The sequence below is a fragment of the Peromyscus californicus genome, unplaced genomic scaffold (assembly GCF_007827085.1).
Source record: "Peromyscus californicus insignis strain IS unplaced genomic scaffold, ASM782708v3 Scaffold_11__1_contigs__length_118956290, whole genome shotgun sequence".
Taxonomy (NCBI): domain Eukaryota; kingdom Metazoa; phylum Chordata; class Mammalia; order Rodentia; family Cricetidae; genus Peromyscus; species Peromyscus californicus.
In genome coordinates this window covers 22,340,185-22,355,268 of record NW_026294402.1, presented here as the reverse complement: position 1 = coordinate 22,355,268, position 15,084 = coordinate 22,340,185, and the positions used below count along the sequence as shown (strand labels likewise).

The window sequence follows — 15,084 nt, the reverse complement described above, 5'->3', positions numbered from 1 at the left end:
GACCAATGCCTTTAATCTCAGCACTTTGGAAGGCAGGTGCATCTCTGAGTTTGAGGCTAGCCTGGTCTACAGAGCAAGTTCTAGAACAGCCAGGGCTATACAGAAGAACCTTGTCTTGGAAAGAAGTTACACTAATCTAGATAGAGTCTTGGTATGTAAAGGTGCTTGGCACCAAGCCTGGTATCTTGAGTTTGTTCCCTAGAACCCACGTGGTGGATGAAGAGAACCGATTCCCACAAATCGCCCTCTGACCTCTACATGTTTCATGGCCTGTGCACGCACAGGCATGTACACACACACACACACACACACACACACACACACACACACACACATACGTGGATTTATGATAAGAGGTAAAAGCAATTCAATAGGTAAATAGTTGGTTTTCTACAGATGATCCTAGAAGAACTTTACCTCCATTAAGTTGGGATGGGCACTTCTGACTCTACCTCACACCATACACAAAATGATGTTTCAAGAAGGTTCTGTATTTAGAAGTCAAACCAGAGATCTGTGACCACTGCCCATCCCAGCTTTCCAATGCATGCACATTCCATGCTGACCCTCCCATCCACCTGTGAAGTCTGAGACCTTTATGTAGCATGAATCCTAATTGGTCTTACAATTAAAAACCCGGAGCCAGATATTAGGGTAAATGCTGAAAGATCAGAGGAAACAAGCCACAGCCACTTCTTACTTCACCAACTCCTCAGCCCAAAGGTTTTGTCTCCACAAATCCTCAGACTGAATACCCAAGTCCTCTCCCGCCTTACATTCCTTTCTCCGCCCAGCCATATCACTTCCTGTCTCCACCTTGCTAGTGCTGGGATTAAAGGCATGTGACTCCCCAGTATTGCGATTAAAGGTGTGAGCCCTTACCACCTGGCTCTGTTTCTCTTAGACTGGATTAATCTCGTGTAGTCCAGGGTGGCCTTGAACTCACGAGAGATCCATCTGCCTCTGTCTCCTGAGTACTAGGGTTAAAGGTGTGTGCCACCACTGCCTGGCCTCTGTGGCTAACTCTGGCTGGCTATGCCCTCTGATCTTCAGACAAAGTTTATTTGTTAGAGCATACAGAGAATATCACCACACCCTTGCACTCAGCCTCTTGGTACAGCCCACTTGAACTGACCGGTCCGTGTGAGGTCAGAGACCCACAACTCCATTCGTTAGTGTCCTCCCCCGCACCCCAGCCACCTGTGAGTTAACTAGCCAAGCCAGGATGGCCTCAGATCACACCACTCAAAATTTTCTATGAGACTGAACTTCACCCAGCCAAGCCAAGCCAAGCCAAGCCAAGCTGGGGTAACAGCAAATACCACACCAAGCATTCAACACAACTTTCAAGAACTGTAAGGTCAGAACCCATCTACAGAGCCACTTCCAGACTTCAAGACCAGTGTATGAGCCAGTAACCACCTAAGACACAGTTCCAGAATTGTCATCAAATTGAGAGAAGACAAAGTGAATGTCCATCATAGGACCTCAGCTGTTAAGAAGCCAAGACAGGAATGTAAGACACCACAGAGGGAACACAGCAGTGAGGGGTTCTACTCTGGAGCTCTGTCTAGTTTTGCAGTTGGAAGTTTACTCTAAGGCGGTGGTTCTCAACCTTCCTAATACTGTGACCCTTTAATGTGGTGACCCCCAAACTTAAAGTTATTTTGTTGCTACTTTATAACTGTAATTTTGCTACTGTTGTGAACTGTAATGTAAATATCTGATGATATGTGACCCCCGTGAAAGGGTGGGTCAACCCCCACAAAGGGGTTGTGACCCACAGGTTGAGAAGCACTGCTCTAAGATGAGGTCTGGGAATAGAATACCAGCCTAATGGAGAAAGAACAGCTTACCATAGCACAACCTGGTTCCTGCAGAACACCACAGGAAGAAAGTAACAAAAACCAAGGTCCAAGCTGCTGATGTGCAAGTCCCAAAAGCAACAACAAACAACTATCAGTCCCAGAGTGAGTACAAAAGATGTAGATGTGACTCCAGATAAAGAATTTTTTTTTTTTTTTTTTTTTTTTTTTTGAGACTAGGTTTCTCTGTGAAACAGCCCTGGCTGTCTTGGAACTCCCTATGTAGACCAGGCTGGCCTCGAACTCACAGAGATCCACCTGCCTTCGCCTTCCGAGTGCTGGGATTAAAGGTGTGCTCCACCACTGCCTGGCACCATACAAAGAATTTTATAAAGTGGCTACAAATGTATTCAAACAAACGAATAAGAACAGAAATAAGCTGTTGATGGAAATAAGGAAAGCAGTACAGGATTGGGAGGGGGGGAAAAGATTAAAAATACTAGGAAAAAAATCTGAAATGCTGGAGATGAAATTTTCAGTAAATAGCTCAATGGAAAGCCTTACCAATAGATTAGACTATGAGAAGGGCAGAATTCAGAAGTTTAAGACAAAATGGAAGAGTTGGAATTTTTAGTTAAAGGCATTAATTTTTTTGAAAGTATGAATGGAACATGTGAAATCTTTGGTATATCATGAGAAAGCTGAATTTACAAATATGGGCATAGAAGTACAAGAACTCTATTCCAAAGGCATAGAAAATATTTTCGATACAATCATAACAAAATTCTGCAAATCTAGGGAAAGAGGGACCCATCCAGGTACAAGCAGTTTACAGTATAGACAGGACCACAGTAAAAACTTCACACCATATCACAGTTTAAACACCAGATACACTGAGTAAAGGTGTATGAAACTTGCAAAAGGGAAACACCAAATTTCATGTAAAGGCAGGCTCATCATAACAGCTGATTGCTCCACAGAAACTCAAGGACCACAGCTGGGAACCGAAACTAACCCAGCAAAGCTATCATGTGTGAGGGAGAAAGAAAAATATACCATGATAAGGGCAGACTAAGAGTTTATAGCCACCACGTCAGCTCCACCAAGGATACTGGAAGGAATTCTTTGGAATAAAAAAGATAAACACATCCAAGAAGTCAAAAAATGGATGATGATAGGGCAGTTACAAGAAAACAAACCAAAGACTATAAAACACACTTTTCAGTACGATTTTGTATTTTATTGGTCTAAGTTTCCAGATCAAAAGACATGCTAGCAGGTTAAATGAGAAAACAGGATCCCTATTTTCCTCTGAAAAGCTCATCTAACCGAAGATAGAGGCTTCCTTGGGGTGAAAGGATGTGCAAAAGTATTTAAGCAAATGGAACCAGTCAGCAAGCAGGTATCACATACTAGTTTTATGTTTCTGTGATAAAGTGCCATAATTAATGGAACAAAGAAGAAAGAATTTATTAAGGCTTACAGCTCCAGAGGGTTAGAGTTGATGGTGGCAGAGCAGAGGTGGCAGGTGTGGAGGATGAAACAGCAAGCTGAGAGCTAACGTCTTGAACTGGAAGGAAGAATTGTAGAGAGTGAACTAGGAATGGAGTTAAGTCTCTTAGCTCTCAAAACCCTCCTCCAACGACACACTTTCTCCATCAATCTCACACCTCCTAAGCCTCTCCAAACAGCACCACCAACTAGGGGACACACATTCAAATGTCCAGTACTATGGGGGACATCTCATTCCAGCCACCACATACCACTTTTAATATCTGACAAAATAGACTTCAGACTGAATCAGAAGAAATAAAGATGGCATTACACTGATTGAAGGAATAATTCAAGAAGATTGCAGCTCTAACATGCACATATGGAGTACAGGTGCTCCCAATGTCATAAAACAGGCACTACTACCACAACAAAGTAACCCAACACAGTGATCAATAGTGTAGGTAATGTCAATACCTCAGTTTCACCAATAGGTCAGACCAAAAATAAAGAGAAACGTTGGCATTAAAGGACACCATGGGTTAAGTGTACTTCAAACTCATTTGCAGATTCTATGCAAACACTACAGAATACACATTCTTCTTAGTAGTCCATGAGACTTAAGCTAAAATAGATTATATCAGGAATAATAACAAGTCTCAACAAATATAGGAAAATTGAAATACTTGTACTTTTCTCTGACCAGCTAGAAATCAGCAAAAGAACCAGCAAACTTGTGGAAATTGAACAGCACACTGTTGAATGACAACGGGGTCATTAAAGAAATCAAGAAGGAAATTTAAAGGGTCCTAGAATTCAATGAGAGCAGAAATACAGCATACAAAATCCTATGGGATACAATGAAGGCAATTCAGTCCTAAGAGGTAAATTTGTAGCTCTAAGTGTCTGCATTGCAAAGTGAGAGATCTCAAGTAAATAATGTTGTGTGCACCTTAGGGCCGTGGAAAAACAAGGGCAAACCCAACCCGAAAGTAGGTGATAGGAAGGAATTATTAAGACCATTGGAGAAACTAATGGAATAGAATGAAAACAACAACTAAATAAATAAAACACAAAATAAAGGATTAATGAGGGCTGGTGAGATGGCTCAGTGAGGAAATGCACATGCCACCACACCCAACAACCTGAGTTCAATCCCCAGGACCCACAGAGTGGAAGGTGAGACCCAAGTCCTTCAAGTTGTCTGGTCTGAATGTGTGTACCATATGCAGGTTTATCCTCACAAATAAACACACACACAAATAAATGAAAAAATATGAATGAATTAATGAAAAAAGAATTGGTCCTTTGAGAAGATAAATGAAATAGACAACCCTTAGACAAGTTAACCAAAAGAAATAGAATACTCAATAAGGTTAGGTGAAAAGGGATATAACAGATACCAAGGAAATTCAGAAAATCATTATGACATACCTTAAAAACCTCATTCTATAAAATTGGAAAATCTAAAAGAAATTGATAAATTTATAGATGCAATGCCAAAATTAGACCAAGATGAGACAAATAATTTAAAAGAGACTATAACAAGCAATAAGATTAAAACAGTAGTAAAATTAACTTCCTGTTTTAAAAACTCCCAGCATCTATGTATTCTTTGCAGAATTCTACTAAACCATTGAAGAAGAAATAAGGTCAGTACTTCTCAACGTATTCTTTAAAGTAGAAAAGGAAGGAATGCTTCCAAATTCATTCTCTGAAATCAGTATCACATGGATAGCTAAACCAGAAAAAGACACAACAAAAAGAAGAAAACTAGACTAATCTCCCAATGAGCACAGATACAAACAAACAAACAAAAAAAAACCTTAATACTTGCAGACCAAGAACACATCAAAAAGGTCACCACTATGATTAAGTTGGCTTCATTCTTGAGATACAGAGAAGTTCAACATATATCAATCAATAAATGTAATTCAATACATAAATGTACTCAAAGATAGAATTCATACTTTTCTCAATAAATGCAGAAAAGTTCTTGACAATATTTGAGGGATATCAAATGAATCCAAGCACACTGAGTTCTTTAGTCCATTCACTGTATTCTTCTCAGTCAATTCTATTTACACAGCTTCTTTTCTGTTCTCATACTTAGGCTCTCTCAATCCCTCCTGCTGTTCTCTCATCTCTATCTAGTTCTTTCCATCTTCATTCCCTCTTTATTCCATATATATATATATATATATATATATATATATATATATATATCTCCATTCATTAACAACTTGTTAGTAAAAACTACAAAATAAACTCTCAGGAACAAATATTCTGATAAGAGTCACACTTGGCAAAGACTTGGTCAGCTTAATTGGCGACTGACAACAGCTGTAGGTTGTAACAAGTTCTGGCTATCTCTTAAAGGGATAGCTACACGGGTTATGAGGGAAGAAATTAAACCAATGAGAGATTTAAGGAAAAGGCAAAGAATATGTGTACTATTTTATGTGATTAATAATATCTAGACATGGTTAGTCAGTTAACAGCCTTTTTCTAGACACGGAAAATTTACGTTTTTATTTATTTTTAAAGTGTTTCTAGATCTATTTGTTTTATTTTTATGTGTATGAATCTTTTGCTTGCATGTACATATGTGTGTCACGTGCATGCCTGGTGTCTGAGGTCAGAAGAGGGCATTGAAGCTCCTGGAACTGGAGTTACAGACAGTTGTGAGCCCCCATACAGGTGCCAGGAACCGAACCTGGATCTTCTGCAAGAGTAGCCAGTGCTCTTAACCCCTGAGCCATCTCTCCAGGTCAACGAGATGAAACACTTGAGTTTTAAGCTCCTGAACCTCTTCTGTCTACCCCCCAGTGCTACCTTCTCAGTACTGTTACATCAAGATTTTCAGTTAAATTAATGTTTAGTGTTTATGTTGACATGCAAAATGGTTATTGTTTAGTCTCATAGTATTTGACAGTGTCCTTTTTTGCTAATAATTTAATTTAAGAAATCCAAAATATTTTCCCATTAGTTGAAGTACTAGTTATTAATCAGAACTGATTAATACTTTTCTGTTTTGAAATATTATATTTTCATTTAAGCACAGCTATAATGTTAGTGTAAAATACTAATAATATTCTATAAAGTATAATGATATCAATGCAAATATTAATATAATAATCAAAACTGATCATATTCATTATTCACAATGAAACCAATGTAACACATGTAAAAATAATTTCTGTGAGGGCTAGAGGTATAGCTCCCTGGTATATAGAACTTTCCTTAGCCACACAGGGCCCGGGCTGTCATCCTTTAGAACCCCACATAAATTAAATACTAGGAAAAGGATGACACAAAATGCAAATTCTGGATTATCTAGCTTGAGTTGCGTTGCTACTCTGACGTTGCCAGGATCTCACTTTGGACTCCTTACACACACACACACACACACACACACACACACACACACACACACACACACACACAGAGTTCTCATAATCTCTGTTGAAAGAATTCAACATAATTCTTTCGACATAATGCAGAAGAGAAATATGGTTTATTACAGTGTAATGTGAAGTACTCTTGTGGGAAATGACCAAGGGACACTTGAGTATAGAGCACACTCTGAAGGGGTGAGAATGGACAATGACCAAAGAGACCATTGTGCCAACCTACATTTTTAGGTAGGCTTTATAAGATTTCTAAAGTTTTCTGGAGGTAATTGAGAGGTCCATTTGGATTACAGAAGAGCACTTGGTTTTGTTTGTTGTTTGTTGTTTTGTTTTTTAAGACAGGCATAAGTAGCCCAAGTTGGCTTGATCTCATTATACAACCTTAGACTCATGATCCTCCTGCCTCTGCCTCTGGAGTACTGGGATTATAGGAATATGATACCTTAATTGGCCTATATCTTTGTTCTTTAGCAGAAAGCCTCAGGCTAGATGGTAATCTTAAATAAATATATCTTATATCTATATCTATATCTATCTATCTATCTATCTATCTATCTATCTATCTATCTATCATCTACCTATCTTTTTATCTTTCTGGATAATTTAGAATGTCATGTTTCTGCCCAGGGTCAAAGATACACTCAGATCCCACACTTTGGAGTGGTAATCAGAGTTCTCTAGTTTTAGCTCTTGCCTTTGAAAACTGTTAGTTATCAGGATGGGGGAATCCATCCTCAGTGACCTTTAAACCCGCTAACAACTCATTGGGATTCCTAACACTGAGACAGTAGGTAAGGTGTAACAGTCTGGGATAGGCTTCAGGCGGGGAGCCAGACCCAGTGTGGATCATAGACTTAAATGTGAAACAATAAATTTACTAGACTGGGAACTTTAATCAAAGGTAGAACACTTACCTAGAAGGCATGAACCCTTGGATTCACCAAGACTCTCTCAGCACTACTAAACAAACAAACAAACTCTAAAACAAAACAGAAAAATGAAAAATAGAATAAATGAAATTTGTCATACTATGTAGTTCTATATGCTCACTGAGAATAAAATTCAACCCAGGTTAAAAATAAGACTTACACGTATTTGGGCTCATCAGCATTAGAATCTAAGAAAACATTTAAAAACCACCTTGCAAATGTACTTTTTGCTTTTTTACAATAATGGACATATTTAAAGATTAAAATCACAGAGGATGAAGTTTATGTAATTGGCTGGTCAGAAATTGTGACTGCTTTGAGTCCAGTTGTTTTCCTTAAGCAGGGATTGGGTGTTTCTCACCGTGTCAGTAGCGGAAGCAAAGCAGGGAGGTTTCACAGATGGTTAAGGAAAAGCCAGTGAACTGCAGCTGGCTCAGTACAAAGGGTTATCGTGCACACCAGTTCAGAGCGCTAGTGTGGGTACAGCCATTTCATTTCCCTGCACTTTGTTTTGTGGAGAGAGTGTCTCAAGTAAGCAAGGCTGACCTTGAACATTGATCTCCTGCCTCTACCTCTCAAGTGCTGGGATTACAAGGGTATACCACCATGCTCAGCATTTTCAATGTTCTCAAACCAATGTTGCTCCTGCTTTTTCTCTTCTCCTTGGCATATGTATAGAATACTCTTGAAGTGACAAAATTATATTATACTACTGGAAACAGATCAGTGGTTACCTGAGGCTAGGAAGAGGGCAAAGGGAGAGGCAGTGTGATCACAAATGTGCACTCTAAGGAATGCTTGTCACCAGAGTGCTCCGAACCTCCCTTTTGTTAAGGCCAGTTTCCTGCCTGCAATAGCATACTGTAGTTTTGTAGAATGTTAGTTATCACTGGGAAACACTAGGTAAGAGGTCTGAGTAGTTCTGTGTTTCTTATCTTGTAACAGGCATTTAGAAACTGCTTTTGCTATTTTTTAAAAAATAATTTTTTCTTAGCCAAATAGGTAACTAAAATCAGGATAAAGCCTGAGATCTCTGTACTTTGTGTTGGTCTTGGCTTTGGGTCAGATCCTTGCTTGATTACGAATAGGTATTTTAACCACTCAAGGAGTATCTGTCTCACTTATTTCACACACGTGTATGTGTGTGTGTGTGTGTGTGTGTGTGTGTGTGTGTGTGTGTGTGTGTGTGTGTGTGTGAGACATATGTGCAGGTGCCTGTGGAGAACAGAAGAGAGTGTCAGATCTCCTGAAGCTGGAATTATAGGTAATTGTGAGCTGCCTGATGTGGGTGATGGGAACTGACCTCAGATCCTCTGGAAGAGCAGCAAAAACTCTTTACTGAGCTAGCTCTCAAGACCTTATTTCACAGTCTTTTAAGGCTGAAGGCGCAGAGAAAAGTCATTGTCCTAAGGCTGTAGTCAGAGTCCAGGGGGACAGACACCCCCCAACAGCTGTTGGCAATCATCCACAGGAGGAGGCTGTACCCTGAAGCATAAGTAGTCATTTTCTGAGAACAGTTTGTGATTTCCCTCCCTCTCCCCACCCCAACAATAACAACTTCTTGACTATCTTGCTTGTCCAGCACTGAGATTCTTAATGCTCCCTGGGAACTACAGATTGATGAGGACTGCTTAATTCTGCACACCTCTCACCCTTTGCCCCCGCACTTCCTCTGTTTAAACATGAAGGCTCAATAGCCCAAAGTTGGGGTAGGGATCACTGAACCCTTTATTTGTTCTCTTCCCGACGTGTTGACTCAATCTCTTCTGTCTTTCCTCACTGTCCCTTTAATTAGTGGGTTTCTAAAGACCAGAACAGTGGCTGAGCCGAGCTAGTCAGGAGGGTCAGAACCAGGGCTTTTGCCCTAAAATTCTGGTTACAATATTGTAAAATATGTTTGCAAGACGGCTCAGTGTGCTGGAAGTGGTGATACACACCTTTAATACCAGCACTCAGGAGGCAGAAGCAGGGTAGATCTCAGTGAGTTCGAGGCCAGCCTGGTCTACAGAGTGAGTCCCAGATAAGTCTGGGTCACACACTGAGACTTTGTCTCACTGTGTCTCTGTCTCTTTTTCTCTACCAAGCCTGACAACCTGAGTTCAATCCCTAGGCCCCACAGGGTGGAAGAAAAGCACACACACACACACACACACACACACACACACACACACACACACACACACACACACACACGTAGCTTAAGTTTTCCTGCCTGGCCCACAGTCAGGGCAAATCTCTCTCACCTGCCAGTCCCACAGCCGTCAGACCCGACCAAGTAAACACAGAGACTTGTATTGGTTTCAAACTGTATGGCCATGGCAGGCTTCTTGCTAACTGTTCTTTCAGCTTAAATTAATCCATTTTTATAAATCTATACCTTGCCACATGGCTCGTGGCTTACCGGCATCTTCACATGCTGTTTCTCATCGTGGTGGCTGGCAGTGTCTCTCTGACTCAGCCTTCCACTTCCCAGCTTTATTCTCCTCCTTGTCCCGCCTACACTTCCTGCCTAGCCAATGGCCAATCAGTGTTTTAATTATTGACTAATCAGCAACACATTTGACATACAGAACATCCCACAGCACTTCCCCCCTTTTTTTTTTTCAAAAAGGAAGGTTTTAACCTTAACAAAGTAAAATTACATATAATTTGGGAATTTGGACGTAGCTTCTCTTACTACTTCCTGCTGGAGGGGGACGCTGTATCTTATGGGGAAACAAAGAAAATTTTAGGATTATGGAATAGTCCATGAGGCTGTATCGTCTGAGCCAGTTGCCTTGAAACCATTCTGGATGTTGGATCATCTGGGCCATGGTGTCATAGGAGACCTTTCAGGGGGTCTTGGCTGGTCAAACCTGATGTATCTTAATCTTGAACAAATCCATAGCCTCTGGCTTTCTGTGGAAACAAAAGCAGAGTCTCCTTTCCAAAGTAACATATCCTTATATCCAAATTTTGAAGTCAAGGTACCTTTAAAATATACATTTTGGCATAACTCAACAGCTTTTACAATCAAATATTTTTCTGCAGTTAAAAGTCCCAAAGACAACACAATGCAGATTCTCTGTGTAATATCCATTTTTACGTGGCTTATTTTTTATACTACCTTTACTGTCTCTTTAAAGACTTTATTTTTTAAAACTATGTATTTATTTCTATAACTCTATATATCATCTTTTTTGTCTCTTTCAAGCCTACGTATCTTTTTACACACATTGTAAACTATTACATCTGAATCTGTCTTATTGTGAATCTATTGCCTTAAACTGCAGCAGCTGTGGCTGCTGGATCCACCCACCTCAGCTTCCCAACATGGCCATGGTTTACCGCCAGCTCTGGGAGCTATCGGGGGTCTATGCTTTTAGCCAAGCAGCGTGTAGCCCAGAAACCTCCCCTTTTGCTCTGCACCAGCAAAGGCTAAATCTACCATGCAGCTCAAAGTGCCACTTGCAAAGGCCTCATTCCCGCCATAGGCAGGTCGAGCACGCACGCTAGGAACCCACCAGTAGCTCAAACCAGCAGCTGCCGCTCATTTGAGAGAGACAATTAGGAACTGTTTTTAGCTCCGTTTTAGAATCTTTTCTCAGGTTTTTAGGTGGAAACTCTTGCCACCACGTTGGACGCCATTTGTAGCTTAAGTTTTCCTGCCTGGCCCACAGTCAGGGCAAATCTCTCTCACCTGCCAGTCCCACAGCCGTCAGACCCGACCAAGTAAACACAGAGACTTGTATTGGTTTCAAACTGTATGGCCATGGCAGGCTTCTTGCTAACTGTTCTTTCAGCTTAAATTAATCCATTTTTATAAATCTATACCTTGCCACATGGCTCGTGGCTTACCGGCATCTTCACATGCTGTTTCTCATCGTGGCGGCTGGCAGTGTCTCTCTGACTCAGCCTTCCACTTCCCAGCTTTATTCTCCTCCTTGTCCCGCCTACACTTCCTGCCTAGCCAATGGCCAATCAGTGTTTTAATTATTGACTAATCAGCAACACATTTGACATACAGAACATCCCACAGCACACACACACACACACACACACGCACACGCACACGCACACGTGCACACACACACATGCACATGCATGTGCACACACAATAAATGAATGAATGAATAAATAAATAAATAGATAAACAAATGCGTAAACAAATAAAAATTCCTATGCTGGAGCTGTGGTTCAGCAGCAATGTCACTGACAACAGGAACTCAGTGTTGTCAACACAACAACCCGATGCTCCCCATAGAAAGGAATTTCAGGATAAATCAGAGAAAATCGAAGTTAGTGAGTTTATTAATTAAATAGGAAGACAAGACACACTTGAGAGTCAGGTGCGGGTGTCAGGGAGAATGTACCTAAGTACCTCGGCAGTCAGAGATGGGAAGCTACTTATTGTGAATCTAAGTTTAGATATTAAGGAAAGTGTGTGTCAATATAGTCTTTGCTTACCCACAGAATTCTCTTTTAAGACAGAATTTCCTTTTGTATGTACACTGTATAGACTTACGAGTGCTAGTGGGAATGAAACATTAAAAAAAGAGATCTTACTGTCCTGTTGGAAATGACAGTGACAAACTGAAGGTACACTGGTAAATACATTTATCAGACTAGAAAAAATATAGCAATTATTTAATTAAAATTTTAAAAAAGTATTTATTTATTTTGAGTGTTTGAGACAGGTTCTCTCTATGTAGTTTTGGCTGCTCCTGAAACTCACTATGTAGACCAGGCTGGCTTCGAATTCACAGAGATCTTTCTGCCTCTGCTTCCTCAGTGCTGTGATTAAACCTGTGTTTAATACAGCTTTTTTTTTTTGTTTTTGAACGGGTGTGGGTGTTTTCCCTGCACACGTGTCTGTGCACTACTTTTGTACCTGGTGCTCACAGAGGCCAGAAGATGGTGTCACATCCCTTGGAACTGGAATTATAGATGTTTGTGAGCCGCTATGTGGATGCTGAGAATTGAACCTAGGTCCTCTGGAAGAGCAGCTGGTGCTCTTAATTGCTGACCTGTCCCTCTTTTGAGAAACTAGCACAGGTTAAAAAAAAAAATCCTGCAAATTAAAAAATCAAAAACAAAAACAAAAACCAATAAATACAAACTCAGAAACTTACTCAGTACTTTAGTAAAATAAAGGTCACAAGTATAGTTGAAAGAACTGGTTGGGCTGGAGAGATGGCTCAGTCGTTAAAGGCTAGGCTCACAACCAAAAATATGAGAACTGGTAAAATAAGTGATCATTCAAATTAAAGGTAGCAAGTGCAAATAGTAAATTAAATAAAGTGAAACATGAAATGACACAAATTCCTAGAATCAATGCAAGAATGAGAAAACTGAATAATGTGAAAGAAAATACAGTTGTCCTAACTAGATTTGAGATGTCAGTACAATTTAAGATTAAACTGAAATTAAGCCACCTGTGGTAATGCACACCTATAACTCAAGCAGCCTTAGCTACAGGGAAAAATTTGAGGCCAACGTGAGTTACATGAGACCTGCTCTTAAACAATAACAACAACAAACCTGAAAACAACAAACAAAGCCAACCACCAACAACAGAAAACCGCATCTCTGCAAATAAATGTCGGACCAATTACAGACCATGGGGTAGTATGTGACTAGAGCACTCTTGTAAGTGTAAGCTAAATAAAGACAGACTACAGAAAACTGAGCCCATGACAGACTTGCGTGGTTAAGGCAGAAATCTGTTGCTTAAAGTTTGCTTGCTCTGAAATCATGCTTGCCTGCTGTATGCACACACACACACACACACACACACACACACACACACACACACACACACCTCCCTCCCCCTCCCCCCACAGGCATGCACATACACACAGCACACGTGAGCACATGTACATAAAACATTGCTCTGCCACGTCCAAATACGATAAGAAAACTGTAAGTATTTTTATCAGTGGCCCATAATGCTTGCCCTTCGGAAATAGAGGTGTTTTTCCAATCCCATTTCCCTAAAAGTGATCCTGACACCATAACAAAGTGGGAGGCCAAGGGCAGCAGAAGCCGACCCAGACCTCCACTCCATTGTTCCAACACATGAAACCAGCTCTGAGGCGTGCCCTTGAAGGCAGCTGAAAAAATCCATCTTCAAGCCGATTTAGTAGCTGTCGAGGTAACCTCTGAAATATAGAGAACACCTGGCCTTAGAGACACCAGAACCTTTGAGGCTGGGCTCAGTCTCTTAGTGTCTTTGAGCGGCTCTCTTTTCTGCCAGGCTCTGAGTGAGACCCAGTCTGTGGCCGCATGTGCCACCTGGGAAATCCAGGTCCCAGCAGGCTGTCCTTGGCAAGTGTCAGGAGAAAAGGTGTAAGCAATACCTCTGGTTCCCAGACTGGAAAGGGGAGCTGGGAGACTACTGTTAGCCAGATCTCAGACTCAGATTCGGACCCCTCTAGCTGGACCCCCGCCCCCACACTGAGGCAGCACCTAATTCCTTTCCATCCTTTTAAGGAATAACGTGATTTTTGCTAGCATTGAGTCCTAACTCCTGACTACTAAGAGATTATCATTTCCAACTCCTTTGTGTTTGGGCAGTTTTGTTTGTGTTTTTGTTTGGGTTGGACTCTTGCTGTGTTTCCCAAAGAATTCCCTCATTCTGGGAAAGGGAGCTACGCTGAGCCGCCGCCCTCACCTGTGACTTCAAGCTATCCGTGTAGCTGTTGCTTTGTGAAACAGACTGCTTGCCTCTCTCTCCTTTCCTGGATTGCAGTCCTAACTAGAACAAATCATAAATGTGATCTTCTTTCGTCCCGACTATGTTACTCTCAGTTTCCATCAACAAGGATCCAGAAGGTGCCTGTGTGCTTCAGTTTGCGACAGAATGCCGTGCCCTCACTCGGCAACACTCCCACTCTCCATTCCAGCTTGTCCCCAAGGGCATTTATTCTTCATACCACCATTGTCCGTCCTTTTACAGCAAAGCTCCTTTTAAGGATGCACTATCTCCTGTCGCAGCCTTTTAAGTACTGAGTATGACCAAGCACACACAGTTCTTGCTTTTTCTTAATTTATTTAGCATCCCAGGACTTGGTCCTGGGAATGTGGGTCTTCTCCATCTTTGCTGACCCTTAGAAAATCTTTGAATCTGTTTTAACATTTATCAATACCACTTTTGTGCTCATGACTTAAACATTCAAGTCTCAGCCTGCCCCCAGGTCTCCTTGTAAGTCTTAAAGGCATGTTCAACTAACTTCACACAAAAAAAATTAATTCCTGTCATTTTGTTGTAGTTGTAGTTGTTGGGAGTGTGTGTGTGTGTGTGTGTGTGTGTGTGTGTGTGTGTGTGTGGTGTGTGTGTGTGGTGTGTGTGTGTGTGTGTGTGTGTGTGTGTGTGTGTGTGTGTGTGCATGAGTTTTCCTTCCTTGGATTATGCTGGTGTGAGATTATTTATTGTCTGTGTTTTGTGTTTTCGTGGGTGTAGTTAAC

The 15,084-nt window shown here is 41.0% G+C and overlaps 1 protein-coding gene across 3 annotated transcripts in view; it reads left to right on the top strand.

Moving 5' to 3' along the window:
• The window catches only part of LOC128120984 (beta-galactosidase-1-like protein 2), a 65,398-nt gene that overhangs the window by 13,130 nt on the left and 37,184 nt on the right, over nucleotides 1-15,084 (top strand). The gene's annotated exons all lie outside the window — the stretch shown is intronic.